This window comes from Mobula birostris, chromosome 14 (genome assembly GCF_030028105.1).
Source record: "Mobula birostris isolate sMobBir1 chromosome 14, sMobBir1.hap1, whole genome shotgun sequence".
Classification (NCBI taxonomy): Eukaryota; Metazoa; Chordata; class Chondrichthyes; order Myliobatiformes; family Myliobatidae; genus Mobula; species Mobula birostris.
In genome coordinates, this window is record NC_092383.1 from 27,060,930 (window position 1) to 27,086,620 (window position 25,691).

A 25,691-nucleotide genomic window follows, 5' to 3' on the forward strand; every position below is an offset into this window, starting at 1 on the left:
AAAACGTATATCCTGCAGTGTCTTAGTACGCATTAAATAAAGCAGTAAATTCTGTGCACAGCAAGCTCCCACAAACAAGTATTTGAAATTGATTAAATAATCTGTTCCAGTAATGTTAATTGGCCTTGCCACTGTAGTTATTTTCCTTGTACATCATTACAATTGTACTCTCAGACTCATTAGTCCACATGCTGGACCAGTGAGGTACTTCACACAGTGCAGCACTAATTCTGCTTGAAGTATATAATCTTTTGCTGCCATCTGTTTTTCCTGCTGATCAGCAATAGAAAAGGGTAATGTTCCTTTTGCCCTCTTCCAGCCTATCAGTATGTTGAAGATGCTACCTCTTCAGATGTTAGAACCAGAAGATCTCAGTAAGGATGTGTTGTCATTGGAGAGAGTCCAGAGGAGATTCACGAGGATGATTCTGGGAATGAAGGGGTTAACATATGAAGAGCATTTGGCAGCTTTGAGCCTGTACTCACTGGAATTTAGAAGAATGTGTGGCGATCTTGTTGAAACCTACTGAATGTTGAAAGGACTCGATAGGGTGGATGTGGAGAGGATGCCTCCTGTGCTGGGGGTATCCAGAACTAAAGGGCACAGCCTCAAAATTGAGTGGTGACCTTTTAGAACAGAGGTAAGGAGGAATTTTTTTTTAGCTGGAGAGTAGTAAATCTGTAGAATGCTCTGCCACCGACTGCAGTGGAAGCCAAGTCTGTGCATATATTCAAGACGGAAGTTGATCACTTCATGATCAGTCAGGGCATCAAAGGATATGGCGTGAAGACAAGTGAATGGGGTTAAGTTGTATCTGAGATCAGCCATGATGGAATGGCAGAACAGCCTCGATGGGCTGAGTGGCCTAATTCTGCTCCTATGTCTTGTGGTCTAAGACCTAGCTGGTGCTACTAAAGCATGGATTGTACCTTAATCTCCAATGAAATAAGTAAAAGTTATTGGATTCTTTTCAAGGGAAATACAATATTCAATATTGAAGAAGTAGTGGCAAACCATTCCTTGTTTTTTTCTGATATTAGGAAAATCCTTCAGTACTGAATTGTCAGCAAATGGTAAATAAAACTTTTACGTCAACAGAGAGACTAAGTTAAGATTTTGATTTTGTCATGGATGACCTGAACTTAAAGCCTAAATTAGAAGCTAAAGTTCAAAGGTCAAAAAAAAACAAGGTACATAAAGGTCTGGTAATGTTTAATACCTGCTAGCAGTAAGCATCCTGTCCTTCGATCTCCTGGCACATTATTGTTAACTTCCAACCAACCTCTCACTAGGGAATCACCTTCTTTTGGGTTTGTTAAACTTATTTCCTTTATCTTCATCTTTGTGTTGAAGGTGTTTTTCGACTGGACAGTTTCCAGCCTATTATCCCACGGGTTTTCCCCGGGTGCTCCCGTTTCTTCCCACAGTCCAGATATAATGGGGTTGTCAGGATCGCTGGGGCCGCATGACTCTAAGAGCCTGAAAAGCCTATTCCACACTGTACAGCTAAATAAAATTTAAAATATATATATATTTATTTCATCCAAATAACCAGCTCCGAACTCCAGAAACAATTCATTTTCTCTTTTAAGTACTTCAGTACAATTGACCTCATTTCAAATCATAAACAAACTAAAACCATTCTTGATTAGCCATTGCTTTAAGTGAAAGAAATTGGAATCACTCAAGCCAAGGCAAAATTATATTTTGAAGTTATTCTTATAGCAAAAGAATGTTACAGCACAGGCTTAAACAAGAAGTAAGTTCCAAGCATTAATATTTGTCAAAAAGCAAGTTTTTTTTTTGCATGAGCCAAGTTGAAATGTAACTATTTTCCTGAACACAGTCAGATTCTTTTCTTGTGTTTTTTTCTTAATTACTTAGTTTTGCCATGCTTTAACCTCAATAACCTTTCAATTTCTACTGTGTTACCTATGAGCAGGCGTTTTTAGTTCTCCAACGTGCTAGTACCTCTCCTTCTTTGCTGTTGAACCATTTCATTGCCGTTTCATTGACTGGGTGGTGTTTTATTACAGTGAGATCAATAGCAAAGGGCTCTCAGCCACCAATTAGCTTGTCACTCAGAATCAGGGAGTAGAAGCTACACTAATCCCAGAGCATCACAGGCCACTAATGAGGTGAACAGAATACAGAGAACTTGAAGTTCCAACTCTAACTTTTGACTGTTTACCTGCAAAATTTGAGGTGGTGATTTTGGAGACAGCTGCAATTGAAATATTGGTACAAAAGATGGCATTGAGCTGACCTAGAACTGAGATGGGATTTACACTTGTGTTGTATTCTTTTGTTAATTGTAAATAGGAATAATATATATTTCTTCTTTACCTGGTGGAACGGTAACAATTGACTAGGAATGTATTGTCATAGACCAGGGACATGGACCTATGCTGTCCATGCTGACCATCAAATATCCATCTATCGTTAAACAAGCACTTAGAAAGACATAGTCATATCTGATATAGCACTCCATTTATACCCGTTTACACTATTATCTTCAAAGGCCTCACTGATCTGTAATTAAGACCATAAAACGTAGAATCAGAATTAGGCATTTGACCCATCGTGTCTGCACCGCTGTTTCATCATAGCTGATACAATTTTCCTATCAGCCCCAGTCTCCTGCCTTCTCCCCATATCCCTTCATGCCCTGACCAATCAAGAATCTATCAACCTGTGCCTTAAATATACATAAAGACTCGGCCTCCATAGCTGTTTGTGGCAAAGCATTCCATAGGTTCACCACTCTCTGCCTAAAATTTGGCTGCCCAGTTCTTTTCTAAATCAGATGAACAGCTAATTAAAACATATTTGGTGCTCATTGAAGCAATTTATATGTAAGTATTATCAACAGTGACTACTTATCTGCCTTTCATGAAGTATAATTCCCAATCTCACAATTCTAAAATCCTCCTCATTGTCCTTAATTCTTCCATTGTGTCGCATCTGGAGATGATGTTGTCCAGGAGATTCTTCAGAAGTCAAGGATGAGACAAAGATCATAGAGATACAACCATTTTATTAGATGTTCATCATATTTCAGGTCATATGGGGTCAGCCTGCACCAGCAAGCAAAGAATTAATGAAGGAGATTGAGCATGTGCTTTCCTTTCATCGTGCAAACCAGTCTGAACTGATTTCTATAAGAAACCTGTAAACAGGTACTGACTGAGTCACATTTCAGCTTTGCCAAAAGAAACTACAGAAGTACAGAACAAAATACACTACAAACAGATAAATATATAAGCATGCATAAAGAAAACTAGAAGGAAAAAGCACACAATAAAAGCAACCTTCTGAAACCTAATCCAGCAATTGCCCCTCCCTTTCATTGTGACTTCCTCCTGTCCTATACACCATTGACTTCAAACCCTTTATTCCACTGTCTGCAGTCCCTCAGGAATCTCCATCTCTTTATTATGCCCTTGCTCATTCTCTACCTACCATTGTTTTGTCTTTGAACAATCTCTTTAATCTCCATCCGTAAAATAAGATTATGTTCATGTAATCCTATAATATTGCAATTTGTTCCTTATTAATCTCTTGACACATTTCACTAATTAAGCATAGGTAAATCAGCCGGCATTTTAAATATCAGCATTCAATAATACAGGGCCCCCAATTTTTTTCTTAATGTAAAATCTCCAGCAATCTGTTCTGGAATTTTTGCAGTCTTGACTCCAAATGACATGTGCTTTACTTTCTTATACCTAAGCATCCAAGTGCAGGTCAAACATCAATCCAGAATCTAAATACAGTAAATGCTGGAAATCTGAAATGCAAACTGATAAGGTTGGAGATACTCATCAAGTCAAGTAGCAACTATGAAGAGGGAAAACAGGTTAGCTTTCCAAGATGTTGACCTTTCATCAGAAGTGCCTATTATGATAAAACTGGAAAGGACAACCATCAGAAATATTAACTCTCCTGACTGAGTATTTCCAGTATTATCTACTTTTATTGTAGATTAACCATGTCGAATTCCTGACAGAATGACAACTATTAAAGTTTTGTGATATCACTAAGTTATTACCTCCATTAATCTGTCTAGGAAGAACCAATGCATCACATTTCAGAGTAGACACTGGGTTTAGTTTCGTTCTTCATGTGGGACTGAATCTCCCCAATGAGACTCAGAATTTCTCAACATGTTTTTAAATTTTGGTACACTGTTCCTGATTAATCGTTTTCAGTTTGTGTTCTGATACAAGTCCGACATCAAAGAAAATGATCAAATATAACTTTAAGAATCCTCTTGCCAGGGTAGCTGGCTATATAACAAAAATATATACTTGCAATTTCAATTACCTGTATCGGTGATATTTCTGAAAATAATAAGAATCCAAACTACATATATTTGGGCAAGGCCATAAGACCATGAGACATGGGAGCAGATTTGGAACATTTAACCCATCAGGTCTGATCCACCATTAGCTGTTTTATTATCCCTCTCAATCACCTCTCCTGCCTTCTTCCTGTAACCTTTTGACACTCTTACTAATCAAGAACCTATCAACCTCCACTTTAAATATACCAGATGACTTGGCCTCCACAGCCATCTGTGGCAATGTATTCCACAGATTCAACACCCTCTGGCTCAGGAAATTCATACTCATATCTGTCCCAACCTGTTCTGAATGGCCACTCTTCTATTCTGAGGAGGTACCTCTGGTCCTAGACTCACCCACAATTTGAAACATCCTCTTCACACCCACCTATCTATGCTGTTCAAAATTCAGCATGTTTCATTGAGATTCACCATCATTCTTCTAAACTCCAGTGAGTATAGGCCCAGAGCATTTTGCTTCTATGCTTTCTTGAGTAGTCAGTGTTACTAGATTATTTAATAATGTGCAAACATGCATCATTGGAGACTGTCCAAAAAAAAACTCACTGGTTTCATTCCTGGGCTGGGATGATTGTCCTATCACAAGTGCTGAGACAAAAATCCATGTATGTTTTCAGGTGTAAATGATCTTCTTGAAACTTGTCAGGTTCTTAAAGTCATGACCTGTAGACTGATTGTGCAATAATGTCAACAAGAACAAGCCCAAAGTAGTCCGCAAGTGCATCCAATCCAGCTTGCTAGCCCCAAGCCAGCATAAACATCGTGCCACACTGCCTCCAGTCTCTCATCTCCTGGGCGACTGCATCAGGTGATCACGCGGAATAAGGCCTAGTCCGCAGTACAACTGAAACTATGCAGTCTCACCAATAAACCAATGAATTGGATTCCAGTATTTTACATCACCGATGTCCAACAGGATCTTGTGATCTCTTCAATTCTCTACCTTAGAGACAATGTTCCCTCTAAGGGAACACATTTTTTATTACTACCACACAAAGGAATTTAATCTGCGCACAAATGGTTGTCACCTTCCACCTCATTGGCACGTTAAGTATATTTCACAATTGTACACAAAGACATTTCCTTTTCCTGTTTCTGATGCGTATGGTTTTGACAACGTGGAAAGACTATGCAAAGATTTGGCTGCAGATTTTAGAACTGGCTTATTTATACTATTTTTATTGAAGAAATTACTGATTCACTATGTTGAATTCCAAAAAAGCAAAGGGCATGCAGGGCAAAAGAACTGCTAGTTCATTTAAAGAGGAGTGGCTTATTATCCTTAGAATAACTTCAGGTTTACTTCCACTTAAAAATTCAGTGAGCACATGCTGCTGTCACCAGGCAAAAAATTGCACAGCATAAAATTTGTGTACACACTGGTCATTACAAATTAGAGGGAACATTGCTTAGAGATGCAAATCATAAACACAAGTGATTCTGTCAGATTCCTCCTTCTTCAGCCATTTACCTTTTTCAGCTATCACCCCTCAGCTTCTCACTTCATCACCGTCCCCTCCCTACCACGTACCCCACTCCCATGACTTCACCTAACACTTTATAGCTTGTACTCCTTCCCCTCCCTCCACCTTCTTATTTTGGCTTCTTCCCCCTTCCTTTCCAGTCCTGATGAAGGATCTCAACCTGAAAAGATGACTCTTTATTCTTTTCCATTGATGCTGCCTGACCTGCTGAGTTCCTCCTTCATTTTGTGTGTGTTATTCTACACTGGAGATTGTGGCGGCTACATCATTGAAATAGATAACTTTTTGAAAGATCAGAGAATTGAGGGCTATGGGGACTAGCATGGAAGAGGAGATGAGGCCAAGAGATAGACCAGACGTGACCATACTGAAACATGGAATGGAGCAGGCTCAACTGACTTGTTCCTGCTTCTATTTTCTAATGTCCTTCTTAGATCTGTTTCCTTTAGCAATGGTTTGTGACTGTCTCCTGCAGCTACAGAGGAGTTGGGCATAGCGTAGCATATTGGGTCTACAGATGGCAGATTATAAATGCAGTTTCAATGGTATTCCACAGGTTTTCAAAGGAATATCCCCTTTTTCAGGATTTGCAGCCATCCATGAAGAGAAGGCTAGCATAAAACGATTCTGCTTTCCTGCAATACTTTGTTGTTTATTCAACTGATGTTTTCCATGTGTGGAAGAAAAACAGCAATGGTAATTTTAAGTATGCAGAGAGTATGTTTTCTTCGACATTTTAATATTGCTTGAATATACAGAACTTCACATGGAACCAAGTAACATTAGAACAAAGAATAATATTTGTACAGTTAATGTGTGTATATTTATGCATTTTCCAAGATGCTATTTTTTGCTGATTGATTTTGCCAAGTCAGTTGAGTTCAAATCCCCAGGCAATGAGCTGAAGTTCTGCATGCTGGTCAGGCTGCACCTGGACCACTTAGTTCTGGTCGACATGCCATGAGAGACCCATCCAAGCCCCAGAGACCTTGCGAAAGAGAGCAATGAGACTGATCCCAGGTGTTACAGTGGCAGTCAGAAGGATCTGGGAGTAAAAGTACAGATCACGGGCCTGGAAACAAAATGTCTCTAAGGGTTTCCCCTATCAGGATGCATGGGGCACTTAGTGTGACAGCGTAACTGAACCTAAAACAGTACTACTGATTGGCAAAGTAAAAAGAGAAATAGACAATCAAGACCTGAATTTGTATAGCATTCTTTTGGGATTTCCCATTGCTATTTGTACATAGTACGGATTCCATGAAAACTATATCACCTGACCAGTCAAACTATAAATTTTGCTGCAGATTTCATGAATAATAAGTGTATTTTGAATCTTTGAATATTTGAATGTGCTACAGAACTCCATGCATGCTCTCATGATCCTGAGAACAATGTTGGTGACAGTGTAGCACATTCAAGTATTCAAAGATTCAAAGTACATTTATTATCAAAGTATGTATGTAGTATATAACCCTGAAATTCATCTCCCTCACAGACAGTCATGAAACAAAGAGAACTATGAAACCAACCCATTCAAAGAAAGACACCAAACATCAAACACCCCCACCCCCCGTGCAAAAAATAATGCACAAACAGCAACAAAAACAAACAAGTGAGAAGGCAAAGGGCATATTTCCGTACAGTTCAGTACATGATCAGGCTGTCCTGCCAAGTAAATCAAAAACTAACAGCTAGGCTAAATGCTAACTTGTCATGCTCACTGAATAAAAACCAAACAATTCAGGTCCTCTGCATTTCTAACACTCGATACATTAATTGCTCACTTACCTGAAATTAATCTGGCACAAGAGTTTTAATAGCTGCCTGACCTCAAAGAATTTCCAGCATTATCTGTTTTTTTATTCTATTTCAGATTTCTGCTGTGTTTTCCTATTTAATTAAGGTTTGGTCTGGATTTTGATGGTTAAAGAATAATAATAATAAGAAGGCAAGAACCTAAAGCACAACTTGGTCTGTATTGGACAAGTTAGGCCAAAGTCGTTTTTGTCCAAAGTTCAAAGTACATTTATACATTATATAACCTTGAGATTCATCTCCTTACAGGCAACCACAAAACAGTAAACCCAAAAGATTCCATAAAACAAAAAGATTGACAAACATCCAAGCAACACACACGGAATGCTGGAGGAACTCAGCAGGCCAGGTGGCATCTATGGAAAAGAGTCGACGCTTCGGGCCGAAACCCTTCGGTAGGTCTGGAGAAAAACATCCAATGTGTAGACAGAGTGGAAAAAAAAACAAATCATGCAAACAATAAAAGTAAGCAACTAGCATTTAGAGTGAAAGTGAGTCCTCAGACATGAAGTCCTTAGTAGCCGAAGCAAGCCACAGCCTCAGCCTCAGATCAACACAAAGCAGAGTAAACATTGCAGAGCTCACAGACACAAAGCCTGGAGCGGCTGGACTTTATAACATTATGATCCTATGCAGTCTATGTTCATTATTCTGTCCTCTTCCCTTTAAAATCTCTAGATTTTCTTGGTTTCAATAATTTCATACATTTCATTACAGTATTTTGTGATTCAGAATTAACCTTTTGTATTCATTTGAATTCATGCCAGAAGCATAATGAGGATTTTCACTTTTGTTATGACCCTGTTTATCATTATTTACAATTACCATAACTGATTTTTAGTAGATCTCCATTTTACTGGCAGGGATTTTAAAGAGACTCATAAGCTACGTGGAAAATCAATAGGAGGTGGACCCACAATTTACACTAAGGGCGGGAGAGTTCTTCATCTGTAGTTAGTGATTTGGGGGTCATTTAATTGGAAAGTTTTGAGGGTAAACGCTTTCAAGTGTATTAAATGAGCTGCCATAAATTCTGCTATCCCAGTTATCAGTCATTGGCATGGTTACCCACTGTTTGACAGTTAAGAAGATTGTGCATAAACAACCTAAGTAATGCACTCCTTTTCAAATCTTAGACCAAAATTGATCTGGTCCCACGCTTAGTTTACAATTAACCACCATATAAAGCAATGACATGAATAATTGAAAATGTAGTTTATATAGCTTTACTAATTTAGTTACCATTGAATTTTTGAATATCTCAATATATTTTGACTCAAAAGTGTTAGAAAGGGAAGATATTATATTGGCCAAAAGAAGAATGGGATTACTCTTTCTTTCTTAAAATGCATCATCAGCTGAGTACCCTAATGTCTTTCTTTCTTTTCATTCATACAGTACTGTGCAAAAGTCTTAGCCACCCTAGCTTTTTTGTATGGTTTCATAAGGCCTCCACAAAGCCCTGATCACAATATTATTGAGGCTGTCTCAGATTACCTGAAGAGAAAGAAGCAAGCAAGACAGCCAAAGGCTGAAGAAGAACTGTGGCAAATTCTCCAAGATGCTCAGAACAACCTACCAGCCGATTTTCTTATAAAACTGCATGACAATGTTCCAAAGAGAATTGACACAGTTTTAAATGCAAAGGCTGGTCACACAAAATATCGAGTGATTTAATTTTTACTGTTCACTGCTATTTAAAGTAATTTTTGATATTTTGAAACTTTTCATTATTTTTGAAAACATCATTGCTTTACAGAATTTTTTTTACATGTGCCTAAGACTTTTGTAATTCTAAATCCTAGCAGAGAGAAGCACAGAACAGGCTCATAATGAATCTCAACCTCTTTTCACCATGTCCCATTTCACTTTGCATTAATTTACATAAGGACGAAAAACTAACTATACTGTAAATTATGCTGCCAATCCACTGAGAATCAGTTGCAGCTAACTAACACAGATCTATTTCACCCTTTTGGTATCTCCAACCTGGCAATGGCACAATGAGCCAAATCATTTTCTTTCCCACAAATGCTCACATTTTGGATGTAAGGTGAATAATAAAGACTTAGAAATTTTGTAGCTAAAAGCATGTCAGATCAATATTCTCTGGTGTTACCCTCTAGCTTTTTCAAGACCCCCAGGCTCTTATCTTTTGGCATTCATGAGGCTGAGATAAGTGCATCCAAACTCGCACCAAGGTCAATTCTCGGTAGTTTCCCATCATTATAAAGAATAGAAGTTGAGAAGTGAAGGGAAGTGATGATATCTGGTCGGCATGATTTAAGGTAATTTATTTTGTTGCCATTAAGATAATCAGGGAGGTTTAAAATATTTGTAGAATTGGGTGTGTTAGAGCACCTGTCAGCAAATGTCCCCAGGCACTGCAGAGTTAGTGAAGGAACCAGCCTTGAAGAAGATGGCAATTGCCAAGTTAGGTCATGTTTCTTAATTAAAGCTGAAAGAGGCATTGATAGTCCAGTTAAGGCCAATGTCAGTGCTCAGAATCCTGGGCCCTCGTATTCATAAAAGATTCATCATTAAGGGATATCAAACAGGAATTATGCACCTATTGTCTCTGTACCTTCTCAGTGACATCCATAGGTATACACAGAGGATCAAGGACACAACTCCTCCAGTAGACACATGGAGGATAACAAAACTATACGTTTCTAATTCCTGGGCTTCAGATAAATTGTTACCATAGTAATATAAAAATGCAATATATGATACTAATTCCAGTACAATTGTCTCATGCAAAACTTACGTGCCTCAAAGACTAAACCTTTGTGACAGACGTCGACTTACTATTAGATAACCATTACTTTATCATCAATGAATAAAGAAAATAATTTTTCCTGAAAGAACAATAAATGTCAGATAAATAAAATATAGTATTTTCCAGGATTCCTTTCCTAAATAAAGTTCAAAGTACATTTATTATGAAAGTATGTATACATTATACAACCTTGAGACTCGTCTCCTTAGAGGCAGCCACAAGATAAAGAATCCCAAAAGAACTCATTTTGAAAAAGGCTGTCAAGCATCCACTGTGCAGAGAAAGAGAAACAAATAATGCAAGCAATAGAACTAAGCATAGAGCATTCAGAACGGAATTTTTATGAAAGACGCAAATCCAGACATCACCGCAGCCAGAGCAGGCCACAAACTCAGATCAGTACAGGGACAAGTAAACGTTGCGAGACCACAGACACGAAGCCAGGCAGTAGATGTAGGTATGGCGTGCAGAGCAGTCATCATGTTATCTTGTCAACAGACTAAACCTCTGTGTTGAACAAAGTAAAACAATGAAGGGACTACGAATGAGAAGTCACAAAAAGGAATAGAAGAAGTGAGTTAGTTCCTCACACATGTTCTGTTAGATCATGGCAAATCAGTACCACCACATAATTTGTTTCATAATATTCCCCATTTGGAAATTCCAGATTTGGAAATTTTAGGTCACTTTTGGCATCCACGGATAAGGGAAAATATGAACATTTCCAGCACTGTTTATGTACAAAAAATGCTTCATCATCTTCTTCCTTAAAATGCTTACCTCTATTTTTTTTAATTGTGGTTCCAGTTTAAGACAACAGTCTTTATATATTTCATTCTGTTGAAATTCTTCACAATTCAAAAAGCATCAATTTAATCTGTAAAGGTTGAGCGACTTAGGACTTTCTTCCTTTGGAGCAATGGAGGATAAGAGATGACTTGATGGAGGTGTATAAGATGATAAGAGGCAGAGATAGAGTGTACAGCCATCATTTTTTTTCCCCGGGGTGTCAATGGCTAATAGAAGAGAGCATGCTTTTAAGGTGATTGGAAGAAAGTACAGTGGTGGGGGGGGGGGGGGGGGATGTAAGAGGTAGCACTCTTACATAGAGACCAAGATAAGTGCATGGAAATGCTGAGTGTGGTAGTAGAGGCAGATACGTCAGGGACATTTAAGAAATTCTGAGATGGGTACAGGATGAAAGAAAAATGGAGGGGCTTTGTAGAAGGGAAGTGTTACGTTGATTGTGGATTAGGTTAAAAGGTCAGCATAACATAGTGGGCTGAATGTCCTGTACTATGCTGACTGTTCTCTGTTTAATGTTGTCTGTTTTTCTGAACTCAAGCTTGTGCAATACAGCCCATAACCTAATCTTTTAAAACATTGATAATTTAAGTGAATCAGTGTTCAAACCCCAAAGCCAAATATATATTATATCAAACAGGTACTCTTTCTTACCTAATGTGGTTATTCATCAGAATTTGTCAGTTTTGTTTATGATTATTTAACTGACATGAAAAGACTAAGGAATGAAAACCAAACATAGCTGTTAATAGAAATACATCTGTAATAACTCATTCCAGAATACTCAGATGTCATGGTGGGCCATAATATGCTAAAAATGCATAAATATGCAAATGTAAATTGTGTATGTATCTGTTTCTGAATCTTTATCCTTCTGACAAACATTTGGAACTGATTATCACAATATTACTCTGAGTCAGGTTACACTGCAAACTCTGATATACTATTAGGCTGTCTGAATAACTCTGCAGTATTCTAAACATTGCATTTGTATTGCCTATGGAGTTAGACATTTTTTCTTCCAAAAACTATTGAAAAGTTCAGATGACACAGACTGTAAAGCATTTGACCGTAAGCAATGTCCTTCAAAAGGAATTTAAGCAAATTAAGGTTTTTCGTCAGTTGCAAATCAATTTCTTGAATTAAATAATGAACATATTGAATAATTTGATAGTAACAATAACTTGTACTCGAACAGCATTGCATTTCACAAGAGGATAATAGATCAAAATTTGACATTGACTACAAAATTTCAGAAGGCCAGATGTTTGGGCAATCAGACAGATCATATTTGAAAGAGCAAAGCAATTTTGTTTTATATGCAATTCTGAGATCTGGGCACCAATGTCAAATCCAGCATTTATCATCCATCTCAAATAGTTCTTGTAGTTCTTGAGAGTGTTCTGACAAGCCACTTACTGTACAACTCTAACTATTCTGGTGAAGGTACTCCTCCAGTTATTGTTGAGTAAACCTAGTAACAATGAAGAATAAGTGAAATATTTCCTCGTCATGATGAAGTGTGGCTCATAGACAGCTATAGATTAGTAGTGTCCTTATGTTGCTGCATCCCTTGTCTGTCTTGGTGCTTGAAGTTTGATTTTAGGAGATATGTTCAGAGTAGTAGTAAAAGTTGTACTGTAAATAAGTGTGGGCACGTGACCAAGTGGTTAAGGCATTGGACTAGCGACCTGAGGGTCGTGAGTTTGAGACCCAGCCAAGGCAATGTGTTGTGTCCTTGAGCAAGACACTTAATCACACATCGCTCTGCGACGACACTGGTGCCAAGTTGTATGGGGCCCAATGCCCTTCACAACATTGGTGTCGTGGAGAGCTGAGACTTGCAGCATGGGCAACTGCTGGTCTTCCAGACAACCTTGGCCAGGCCTGTGCAAAGAGACTGAAGCTTTCCAGGCGCAGATCCATGGTCTCACAAGACTAACGGATGCCTTAAAAGATGTTAGATATACTGCAGCCAGTGTGTGGCAAATTAATGTTCATTGCAGATAATATGACTAATGAAAATGTGGATGAATCTTTCATCAGAAGAGGAGGGGTGGGATCACATAGAAGGAAAGTAATTTTTAAAACCAGGTGCAACTTGACAAGTTTATCTGGAATGGATAAGTGGATAGGTATTCTTCAGAGTAGTCAAATTTTACACCAAGGTTACAAATCTTGTTCCATTGTAATTTGTTAGAACACTGCTTTGGTCTTTTCAATACTTTACTGGAGGAAATTTCTGCACATTCCACAAGGTGTGAATCAAATCAGGGAAAGAGGTCAAAGCAGGGTGTGGATAGAAGGAGCCGAGCAGTGTCTATCTATATGTGGAAAACAATGTTTGATTTCAAATAGCATAGTCGTGTGTTGGAAACAGAAGAGGGGCTAAAGTTTAAGCAAATTCAAGGGCAAGGGTACAGAGTGGCTACGGGAAGCATTACAGCTGATGTTACAACTATCGCTAGATGGAGACAGTTTGGGAACAGTTACATTCTTGGAAATGCAGGAGAATGCAGATACTGAAATCTGAAGCAAAAACCAATCTGCTAGAGGAACTCAGCAAAACTAACAGCATCTGTGGGAGGAAAGAAAATATCAATGTTTCGTGTTGAAAGCCTGTATCTGGTCTGAGGAGATGCTGGATGAGGATTGCTTGGTGCAGGTACAGGTATGTCATGTTGATTATTCATATTTCGTATTTGTATATGTGATGTGTAATCCCTCAGTCATTAACAAATAATAATCAATTTGCTCCACAAATTGTTTTTGAACTCTAACTGACAAAGATTAATTACAAATTCTAAACAGGATACTCGACCATTTGTAGTTATAAGGTCTTCCTATATTACGTTCTTTTCAAATATGTCCTATTTATAATTAGGAATTAGGTAACAAATGAATGGAAGATACTGAATAATGTTATTAATTAATTTACTGTTGAATGTTTGGAATTCATTCAGCTAGACAAGATGCTTAGCAGAGATGCATTTTTTTATTTCGAGCAAATTATGTATTTCCAACATTATGCACTATCACAGATACCTGCTTTACTTCACTGTTTTTACAGTCTCATCAATTAAAAATAATTGCATTACTGTTATACCTCATAGATATTTACTTAAAAGAATGCAAAACACATGCCTGTGGCTTGTAACCACCAAATAAGGTTTTTATTAAAATCAGACATGCCAGACTGCCTAGCCAACTGCTTTCAACAACAAATCAGGCCCTGAGTGAAATAAAGCTGGCACCAAAAAGTGAAAAGACAAACTACGCCTCTTCTGTGCAAGCAATGTTCAAAATCCTTCGCATCAGCAAAAGTGCAGTTGGAATTGTTGAAAGATTGTTGAACAATTTGAAGCTGAATTTCTGAAGGACCTGCATGCCCAATTAAGCTGTGTATAAATGTACACAGCATTATTTTACAGATCTAGCCTGAATAATGAAAGTGGAACTAGTTCATTATGCCAAGAGCAACGAAGCTGCTTAAGGCTCACTTTGGTATGATACTGTTTTAATCTGGAAAAAATTCTATGCAGTAAAACCAAATGTAATTCACAAAGAATGATGTTATAAAAGTTATGTGATATGATGAATCACTTTTACAGCACATGGCTTTAAGTAGACTTGGAGTACTTGGCAAGTTTGGTTGCTGAATTTTTGTAGGACACTCTGCCTAGTTTGTGTTTTGCACCTCAAATTGGTGTGAATGTTTGCACAAGGCTGACCACGAAATACTGAAGGGGTGCTGGATTGCTGGAGGTGTCATCTTTGAGAACAGGGATTAATTTGACAACCAAACTATCCTCTCAGATCACTTGTACTCAAAGAAATGACAATGATCAGCTCTGATATAAAACTGAAAATGCTTGAAGCATTCAGTGGATCAGGCTACATCAATACAGACAAAGCAGTATTAGCAATACAGGTAAATGACCTTTCCAGATTCATTAAGATAAAGAAAGTTTTTCCTTTTAAATGGAAATATCATTGGAAAAAAGAGCAAAAACTTTACAAAGTGGTATTCCTGCAGGGGAGGGTGAAGTTGAATTGAATTCAACCAATACCAACAAAATAGTTTATTTGGCTATTATAGCATCACACTTGAAGCTAACACCATGTAGAAGCATTTTAAAGCATTTCAACATGAAAAGAATTTTAGACTTTACGGAAATATTTTTGACCTAGTCCTTATTAGTCAAAGATATCAAGAGTAAAATAAAAGCCAGTAATTCAAAATTTTTATTCAAATTCTTTGTTGACATTCATCTTTTAGTCTTTACATGGATTATGACAAAATATTTATTATTCTATACCCTTTTCTCAGTCTGCCCGAAATACATACCACCTCTGGACAGAGATCTTACTCCTTCAGTGTCATTCTACAACACATTGCTCAGAGATAAATAAAATAATATACCCAACAAAATTTTGTTTCTCAGTATAAACAAATTTCCTGGCCAATCAAATGATAATAAAGAAAACTGTAGCAGGGTAATGAGTTATTTTGCACAAGCAGCCTTTATCTTCTCAATCCAATGATATTGCAGTTTGAGAATCATCATAAGGCTTCCAATAAACATGTGGCTTTTATTCATTTAGATCCTTATCTTCTGAAGCTATTGCAATCTCTGTTGTGCTTCTCACACTATGGTCATTCATCCAACCAATATATACATTACATAGCCACAAGTCTTCCTCCTAACTATCTTCCTCTAATCTACCTTGGCAAAGACAAATATATTCATGCAAAATTTCATCCATGGATTCTCAACAGTAATCCTATGGTCACCTTACAAAATATCTTCATTGCTCTCTCCTTTGTTTCCCAAACTTATAAGTATAATAACAAGAATAGGCTATTTGGTCCATCAAGTTCATGCCATCTTCCAGTGTGATGGTCACATTGGTCTCATTCTACCTTTCATAGTTTGCTGCATCTCTACAACTCATTCTCTCTCACACAATCCTATCAATTTCTCCTTTAATATTTTTTTTCCATGAACCTATACAATAACCAATTTCTCATCTTTGGAGCATCTTTAGTTCCCCAACCATATTGCAGCTACCACCCTGCGACCAGACATTGTCCTAGTGTCTGGGTCTACTAAGCAAGTGGTGCTGCTGGAGCTGACAGTCCCATGGGAAGATAGCTTGGAGGAGGCCTTTGAAAGGAAACTCTCCAAGTACGCAGGACTGGTCAGCAACTGTCAGCAGGCTGGATGGAGAGCGAGGTGTCTCCCAGTGGAGGTTGGTTGTAGGGGATTTGTAGCCCATTCTTTGGTTAGAGCCTTCAGCATTTTGGGCATCGAGGGAGAGAGGAAGAGGAGAGCCATCCGCAGTACCACCGATGCAGCAGAGAGGGCCTCAAGATGGCTGTGGCTCAAAAGAGGGGAGCCATGGAGTCATAAGTAGCTAGCCATCTGGACACAAGCTGGGGTCTGATCAGCCCCGGCTGGGTCACCTGGAGGAGGCTGTATGTTATTGAAAGACCCGAAACACCCGATGATTCCAGGAACATCACTGAAGATGTGTCCAGAAGCGTCAATAGATGTATGTACACAGTGGCATGGGAGAGGAAACCAGAGCATCTGGAGGAACCTCACATGATCACAGTGAAAATGTGTAAACTCCACATGGATAGTGTCAAAGGTCAGGAGTATACCTGGATTGCAGGACAAATGGTATAACTGCACTGATTCCTGAACCACAGTGCCTCCTAATACCATCTCCTGGTATTAAAACTAACAGAATGGGATAAGCTTCCATATTATGAAAATTGATTAAGTCCACTGCTCTGTAGACATAAACCCGATTAATATTGAGCTGTTTGACAGCATGGTCATTTTTATTTTATTTGGGTCATGGACAAGAATGACATCACACCGTCTTTCTCTTCAGCTCCCACACAATGCTCCACAGTTTTTGGTTCTGACGCCACATCTTGTTCTGCTTGCCATTCAGGATAAGCTTACAAAAGGCTAATCTATTGTCCCACTTGACCTTCAACTGTGCTTTAAGCTCTTCCATTTAGTTAACAGAAAAGAACTTACCCATTTTTGGCTCTGCCTCTCATTCAACAGCTAAATCACTGATCCATGTATTTGTCATCTTCAAACATTACTTCTCTATTTCAAAAACTAAATGTCATTTGTTTTAGGAATCGGTTCCAATAAAAGATCATTGATCAGAAACTTTTATTTTGTTAATTTCTCTACCTTCTAAATAACTTCAGCCATTCTTTATTTTATTTTATCTTCTCTTTTTGCAACCAACAAAATATGTAACTCACCCAAAATTCAATTTCCTAAATACTGCTCTTCACTAATTCCCATTTTTTAGATTTCCACTCCCTAATGTAAATTGGAGTGGGAAGTGGAATTAAAATGGAGTAGCCGCTGGGAGATCCTTCTTTTTCTGGTGGTTAGAGCGTGGGTGCTTGGTGAAGTGGTCTCCCAGTCTATGTCAGGTCTCACGATATATGGAAGGCCACACCGGGAGCACCGAGTAGATTCCCCCTTATCCAACACTGTCATCTGTGCCAGCTCTTCACCATCCCCTCTGACCTTCCTCTCTCTGTGCCCACACCTCAGTGAGTTCCACACAGTGACCTCTTCTCCTGTCTTCAACCCTCCTACTCTTCCTGGACCCTTCTTCACCATTCCCCAAGCCCGTTTCCCTCTTTCACCTTATCTCCTTATCTGCCCATCACCTCCCTCTGGTGCTTCTGCCCCTTTTCTTTCTTCCATGGCCTACTGTCCTCTCCTATCAGATTTCCCCTTTCTCCAGGCCTGTATCTCGTTCACCAATCAACTTCCCAGCTCTTTACTTCACCCCTCAGCCACCTCCCAGTTGCACATATCATTGTGTTTCTTCCTCCCTTCCTCCCACCTTCTTACTCTGACTCCTCATCTCTTTTTCTCCAGCCCTGATGAAGGGTCTTGGCTACTAACATCGACTGTACTCTCAAGAGATCAGTAGTTTCTGAACTACTCAAACCACCATCTGGCACCAACAATCATCCCAAGATCTCAGTCACTTAGATCACACACCTTCTGTATTCTTAACAATAAATGAACCTCTTGATCATATCTGCGTGATTTTATGCATTGAGTTGCTGCTAGGTGATTGATTGATAAGCAATTTGCATTAACGAGCAGTGCACAGCATACCTCTAATATTCCCTGCTCTTTGCTGTTCCATCAAAGTCATGTAAATTACATGTTATACCCTTTTTCAGAGGGTATCAGTACAGATGTTTTACTTAAAATATGCATTTTTTCAACAAATAGTGCTACTAAGAAATTAACCACTGATTAGGTGTACAATATTCTCTAAAAATTAGCAGCATAATTCCATTTTTCCATTCATTCCATAATTCCAAGAGGAGAGGCTGTAGAGGCTGTACTTGATCTGGTATTGGGAAATGAACCTGGTCAGGTGTCAGATCTCTCAGTGGGAGACCATTTTCGAGATAGTGATCACAATTCTATCTCCTTTACCACAGCATTGGAGAGCAATAGGAACAGACAAGTTAGGGAAACATTTAATTGGAGTAAGGGGAAATATGAGGCTATCAGGCAGGAACATGGAAGCATAAATTGGAAACAGATGTTCTCAGGGAAACATATGGAAGAATTGTGGCAAATGTTAAGGGAATATTTGCCTAGGGTTCTGCATTCCAATGAGACAGGGAAAGGATGGTAGGGTACAGGAACCGTGGTCTACAAAGGCTGTTGTAAATCTAGTCAAAAAGAAAAGAAGAGCTTATGAAAAGTTCAAAAATCTAGGTAATGTTAGAGATCTAAAAGATTATAAGGCTAGCAGGAAGGAGCTTAAGAATGATATTAGGAGAGCCAGAAGGGGCCATGAGAAGGCCTTGGCAGACAGGATTAAGGAAAACCCCAAGGCATTCAACAAGTATGTGAAGAGCAAGAGGATAAGATGTGAGAGAATAGGACCAATCAAGTCTGACAGTGGAAAAGTGTGTTTGGAACCGGAGGAGATAGCAGAGGTACTTAATGAATACTTTGCTTCAGTATTCACTACGGAAAAGGATCTTGGCAATTGTAGGGATGACGTGCAGTGGACTGAAAAGGTTGAGCATGTAGATATTAAGAAAGAGGATGTGCTGGAGCTTTTGGAAAGCATCAAGTTGGATAAGTCACCGGGACCTGATGGGATTTACCCCGGGCTACTGTGGGAAGCAAGGGAGGAGATTGCTGAGCCTCTGGTGATGATCTTTGAATCATCAATGAGAACGGGAGAGGTTCCAGAGGATTGGAGGGTTGAGGATATCGTTCCCTTATTCAAGAAAGGGAGTAGGGATAGCCCAGGGAATTATAGACCCATGAGTCTTACTTCAGTGGTTGGTAAGTTGTTGGAGAAGATCCTGAGAGGCAGGATTTATGAACATTTGGAGAGGCGCAATATGATTAGGAATAGCCATGGCTTTGTCAAAGGCAGGTCGTGCCTTACCAGCCCAATTGAATTTTTTGAGGATGTGACTAAACACATTGATGAGGGTAGTGCCGTAGATCAGGGGTCCCCAGCCCTTTTGCACGGGGGACCGGTTTTATATTGACAATATTCTTGCGGGCCGGACGATAGGGGTGGGGGTGTGGTGGTGTTCAAGTTCAACCATGCGTGACAGGGAATGAGGAAAGGTGCAGCTGACTCATATCGTTTCATATCGCCAAATCATATGGTTTCCTCACGACCTGGTAGCACATGCTTTGCGGCCTGGTACCGGTATGCGGCCCAGTGGTTGGGGACCACTGCCGTAGATGTAGTGTATATGGATTTCAGCAAGGCATTTGATAAAGTACCACATGCAAGGCTTATTGAGAAAGTAAGGAGGCATGGCATCCAAGGGTACATTGCTTTGCTGATCCAGAGCTGGCTTGCCCACAGAAGGTAAAGAGTGGTTGTAGACGGGTCATATTCTGCATGGAGGCTGGTGACCAGTGGTGTGGCTCACGGATCTGTTCTGGGATCCGTAATCTTTATGATTTTTATAAATGACCTGGATGAGGAAGTGGAGGGATGGGTTAGTAAATTTGCTGATGACACAAAGGTTGGGGGTGTTGTAGATAGTGTGGAGGGCTGTCAGAGGTTACAGCGGGGCATTGATAGGATGCAAAACTGGGCTGAGAAGTGGCAGATGGAGTTCAACCCAGATAAGTGTGAGGTGGTTCATTTTGGTAGGTCAAATATGATGGCAAGATATAGTATCAATGGCAAGACTCTTGGCAGTGTGGAGGATCAGGGGGATCTTGAAGTCCGAGTCCGTAGGAAACTCAAAGCTGCTACGCAGATTGACTCTGTGGTTAAGAAGGCATATGGTGTATTGGCCTTCATCAGTCGTGGGATTGAGTTTAAGAGCTGAGAAGTAATGTTGCAGCTATATAGGACCCTAGTCAGACCCCACTTGGAGTACTGTGCTCAGATCTGGTCATCTCACTACAGGAAGGACGTGGAAATCATAGAAAGGGTGCAGAGGAGATTTACAAGGATGTTGCCTGGAGTGGGGGGCGTGCCTTATGAGAATAGGTTGAGTGAACTTGGCCTTTTCTCCTTGGAGCGACGGAGGATGAAAGGTGACCTGATAAAGGTGTACAAGATAATGAGAGGCATTGATCATATGGATAGTCAGAGGCTTTTCCCCGGAGCTGAAATAGCTAGCACGAGAGGGCATAGTTTTAAGCTGCTTGGAAGTAGATACAGAGGAGATGTCAGGGGTACGTTTTTTACACAGAGAGTGGTGAATGCGTGGAATGGGCTGCCAGCAGCTGTGGTGGAGGCAGAAACAATAGGGTCTTTTAAGAGACTCCTGGATGGATACATGGAGCTTTAAAAAATAGAAGGCTATGGATAAGGCTAAGTAGTTCTAAGGTAAGGACATGTTCGGTACAGCTTTGCGGGCCGAAGAGCTTGTATTGTGCTGCAGGTTTTCTATGTTTCTATGTTTCTATTCTGCATTCTGCAGCATCTGGTAAATAACAGTCACACAAAATCAACACAAGCATCAAAGTTAGTTAATTTCCTCACATATTCCCAGATCTTGCTCTTGAAATATTATTCTTTAGCAGCACATTTTCAAATATAGCAAAATAAGCATCAAGATAAATTCTAGAATGAAATAAGATCATTGTATAGGAGATAAGTAAGTTGACCAAGGTGCAAGAGGAAAGCGGCATTTTGTTTTACAAAGATGAAAGGTGAAGAGCAAATCACACACTCCTATCTGACACTTTGATTTGTGATTTTCTAAAACTTTGTCACTTAAGATCATCAAGTGTCACGATGTTTACAATTGTGAAGATTAGGGAACTGAAGCTTTTAAAACAACAAGGATAATCTTACCAAGATTAGATCATTGACCACTTCATTGAAAGTCTCTTGAAAACTTCCTTTCAAAATAATGCCAGGTAAAAATTTTCAACAGTGCAACTTCTGCTAGGTGTTTTAATGCACCTTTAACTTTCTAATGACGTAAGTGTTCATACCTAAAAGGAAGCATGTAAATTGAGGAATCTATATATAAAATATGATACACTTTCCTGATTTGATTTATTGCTTTCATCACATTTTACTTTGAAGGGTGTTCAGCATTTACTAGATATGCCCAAACATTGAAATGCTTTTACATTTAATTTGGGTGTAAAATTGTGAGCTTGGGATGGCAAAAAAAGAGAAGGAGGACATTTGGATTTCAACGAACATTGCAATTAATAAATTAGTTACAGATAGCATGAGAAATTAATAGCGTCACAACTGACAGTTCCTCTGGATGAATTCAAAGTGAAATCAGGTCCAGAAAGATATGGAAGCAACAACTGGAGGGAGAAAGGAAGAAAAAGAAAAAAAAGTTTTTTTTTGAAATAAATTATAAATTTGATGTTTCATTACTTACAACAACTACTAAAAAGCTGAACAAATGGGAGTTGACTTTTATGATTGATATTCAGTGCCTAAATGGTTAATCATTGGTAATTAGCACCTTAATAGTTTTGGAAAGGAACAGAAAAGTTACAAAATATTGCAAAAGACATGGCTGGATTCTTTGGTTTTCTTACAAATCTTAGCCTGCAGTGCAAAGCAGCAATTTTATGACATTCTAAGGAATATAAGATCAGAATTCCTGGAAACTATTAACAAGTTAGAGCAAGCTACAAGAAATGTAGCTTGAATGAGAAATCATAAGACCATTACACCATAAAACATTGGAGCAGAATTAGGCCATTCAGCCCATTGAGTCTGCTCTACTATTTCATTATGGATGAATTCTAATCCCTCTCGAATACCTGCTTTCTCCTGTAACCTTTGATGCCTCCACTAATCAATTCCTATCAACCTCCACCTTAAATATAACCAATGACCTGGCTTCCACAGCCCTCTAAATTCCACAGATTCACAATCCCCTGCTAAAGGAATTCCTCCTCATCTCTCTTCTAAAGGGATGTCCTTCTATTCTGATGCTAGAAGACTTAATGGAGCCATTTGAGGATGGAAGTCATGGGATTGATAAAGGAAAAAATTAATGTAATACATTTGGGCTTTCAAAAGGTTCTTGATAAGGTTCCACATAAGAGGTCAATATATAAATTTAAAGTATATCAGGTTGGGCATAATTGACTCCATAGTTGAAAAGAGGAATAAAAGACTAGGGATAAATGGGACATTTATAGGCTGGTAGGCAGTGACAAGTGAAGTATTAGAGGGATCAGGGCTTTGGCCAGTTTTTCTCAATAAGTATGTATGATTTGGATGACAAACAAAATATAGTATCTCCAATTTCACAGAAACTCAAATGTTAAGGTGAGGTGTGAGCAGAATTCCAGGAAATTCTAATGTGATTTAGACAAGTTGAGTGAGTGGGCAAATGCATGGCAGATGCAGTTTAATGCAGCTGCAAGTGGCATTATCCATGATGATTCTAAAAAAAAAGGTAGTTTATTATGTGAATGATGATTGGGATTGGAGTTAGGGAAGTTTTAACAAGACATAGGTATTCTTGCACACCAGTCACTAAAAGTAAACACTCAGATGCAGCAAGCAGTAAAGCAGCCAAAAGAGCTAATGACACACTGGCCTCCATTACCAGATGATTAGATTAGATTAGATTATGAGGACACGCAGTTCTCTTTTATTGTCATTTAGTAATGCATACAATGTTTCACAGTAGCAGCGACAGCCAAGTGGGCATTTCAGAAGTTCCTCCAGATGTTCTCACTTCTGTCTCCATCAAATCAGGATTGTGCACGACCCCTACTTAACAAATATGATATCATTTCGGAGTGGCCGTGCGCGCTGTGTCACGCCGCCATCTTCTCCTCCCCTCCTCCTTTGAGTACAGAAGCCAGATTTTATTGCTGTTGTTGTATTGGGCCTTATTGAGAACCCACCTGGAATTTTGTGTGCAGATTTCGTCTCCTTACCCAAGGAAGTATGTTCTTATCATGGAAAAGTGTACAACAAGGGTTTACAAGACTAGTTCCTGTGATGGCAGAACTGACATATGAGAAAACATTGAATTGCTTAAGCAAGTGCAGCTGTGGAGTTTTGAAGAATACTTGAGGATCTCATGGAAATGGACAGATTAGATAGAGGGAGTATGTTCCCAATGACTGGAGAGTACAGAACAAAGGATCACTGCCTCAGGAAATTGGTGAGGTCATTTAGAACCAAATTGATGAGCAATTTCCTCATCTGGAACTCTTCACCACAGTATGTAGTCTAGGCCAAACCATTAGATATATTCAAGACAAAGGTCAACATATTTTTTGATGGTACAGGGATCAGGGATAAAAGGAGAAGACAGGAACAAAGTACAGAATTGAAGGACTGAATAGTACAGTGGCCAGCCCTTGCTCTTATTTTCTGTGTCTAAAGTTTCTTGGCCTTCAGTTCCTTCTGACACTCACTTTGTTCCCCCAACTATACCAGTCTGTACCATTTACTTGTTCCCTGTTAGGAGAATAGAGAAACTGTTTGAGAATCTTGGAAGTTTAATAACACCATTAACAAACTTGAAATGAATAAGATCATTGTGGGGTTGTTTTTGGATGAAAGTTGATGTTGAACCACCCCTGACATGTTAGGACAGGTAACTGAAAGTTGGATCGGAGGTGGAGATGAACACTGACGAACTGAGGTCAGGGGATTAGGTGGGAACTACAGATGAGGTCCAAATGTTTACAGGGACTGCATTCAGTATGGAGCAAAAAGTTATGCAAGTTGTCAAAACTGGAAGAATGTTTGTATTGTATGATATGGATTAAGCTGAATATTGACAAATTAAACAAAATGCTAGAAATTGAAGCATGTGTGTGTGTGTGTCAACTCTGAAAGTGGAGCAGTTGGAAAGCCTGTTTGTGATGTTTTTAGGACTGGTCACATGGGAGCACCGTGGGGGTAGGGTCTGGGGAAGAGAACTGCAAGCCGTTTTCCCAGTTGCTGGGGAAATGCCAAGCCTTTGGTTCTTGTCTCCCTTTATGGCACAGCTGAGCCCAAGAATTGTATCAGTAGAAAATTGCAATCATGAAGTTGTGTCCGGATGCCTTATGGCACAGACTGGCAAATGTGCCTCACATACGTAAAACATTATTTCCAATGCCTAAGTAAAAACCCCCGCCCCCAGCTCCCAACCCAAAAGACAACATTTTTGAGCACTTCAACTTTCCATGACCTTTCCAGCAAATTGGTTTAATACTGGAAGCCCACACATTTAAAGTGATAAATGACTATTTATTAATCAATTAGTCAGATATTTTGACAAATGTTGCAATTTTAGGAGAAGAAGCTTTTTGAACTATTTTAAATAGTTCTGAAATATAGTTCAAGTGTTTCACTCACAAGGGATATGCATAGTTAAAGATTGCTTTCTTACTTGATTTAGGTCTGTGTGTGAACACAAAGAACACCACATATGGGACTAATTAGGGGGCTAAATCTGGAAAGTCTGAATAGTGGTAGGAGGTGATCATTCTTTTGGTACCTAATTTATTGTCCTTCCATGTTACACTTAACTGGGATATGTGTATTGGGCATTTCAGCTGTAAACTCGGCCTTTAAGGGGAAATGTTGCTCACTTTGGAAAAAGAGACTTGAAGAAATTTGCCTCCCGCCTTCTAGGTCCTTAAGCGCTTTTGTTTGTGTAAAGATATTGTGCAGGGTGTGAGGAAGGAGGGGTTAAAAAACTCAAGCTGAATGTACCATTAGCAGCAATTTGAAACCTGCCCTCTAGAGTGTTTCACTCGTAATGGAATGAATCTCCTCTTTCATGAACAGCTGCATTTCAATGGGTAGGGTTGATTCTTGAAAAGAGCCAGAGAGCGCCAGGGGAGCATTCTTTAGCTGACAAAGAGAAGGCTTCTAAAGAGTACCGATATGCTAACATGCCACGTTATTGGATTGAGTCTCTCTTGTAGATCTT

At 39.1% G+C, this 25,691-nt stretch overlaps 1 long non-coding RNA gene across 1 annotated transcript in view; it reads left to right on the forward strand.

Moving 5' to 3' along the window:
* Positions 1 to 512: 512 nt before the first annotated feature.
* LOC140209793 (uncharacterized) overlaps positions 513 to 25,691 on the forward strand; it is a 113,358-nt gene continuing 88,179 nt past the window's right edge. Inside the window, exons 1-2 of the long non-coding RNA XR_011889068.1 lie at positions 513 to 640; positions 7,918 to 8,063. This is a non-coding gene — a long non-coding RNA (uncharacterized lncRNA). The remainder of the gene's footprint in view (positions 641 to 7,917; positions 8,064 to 25,691) is intronic.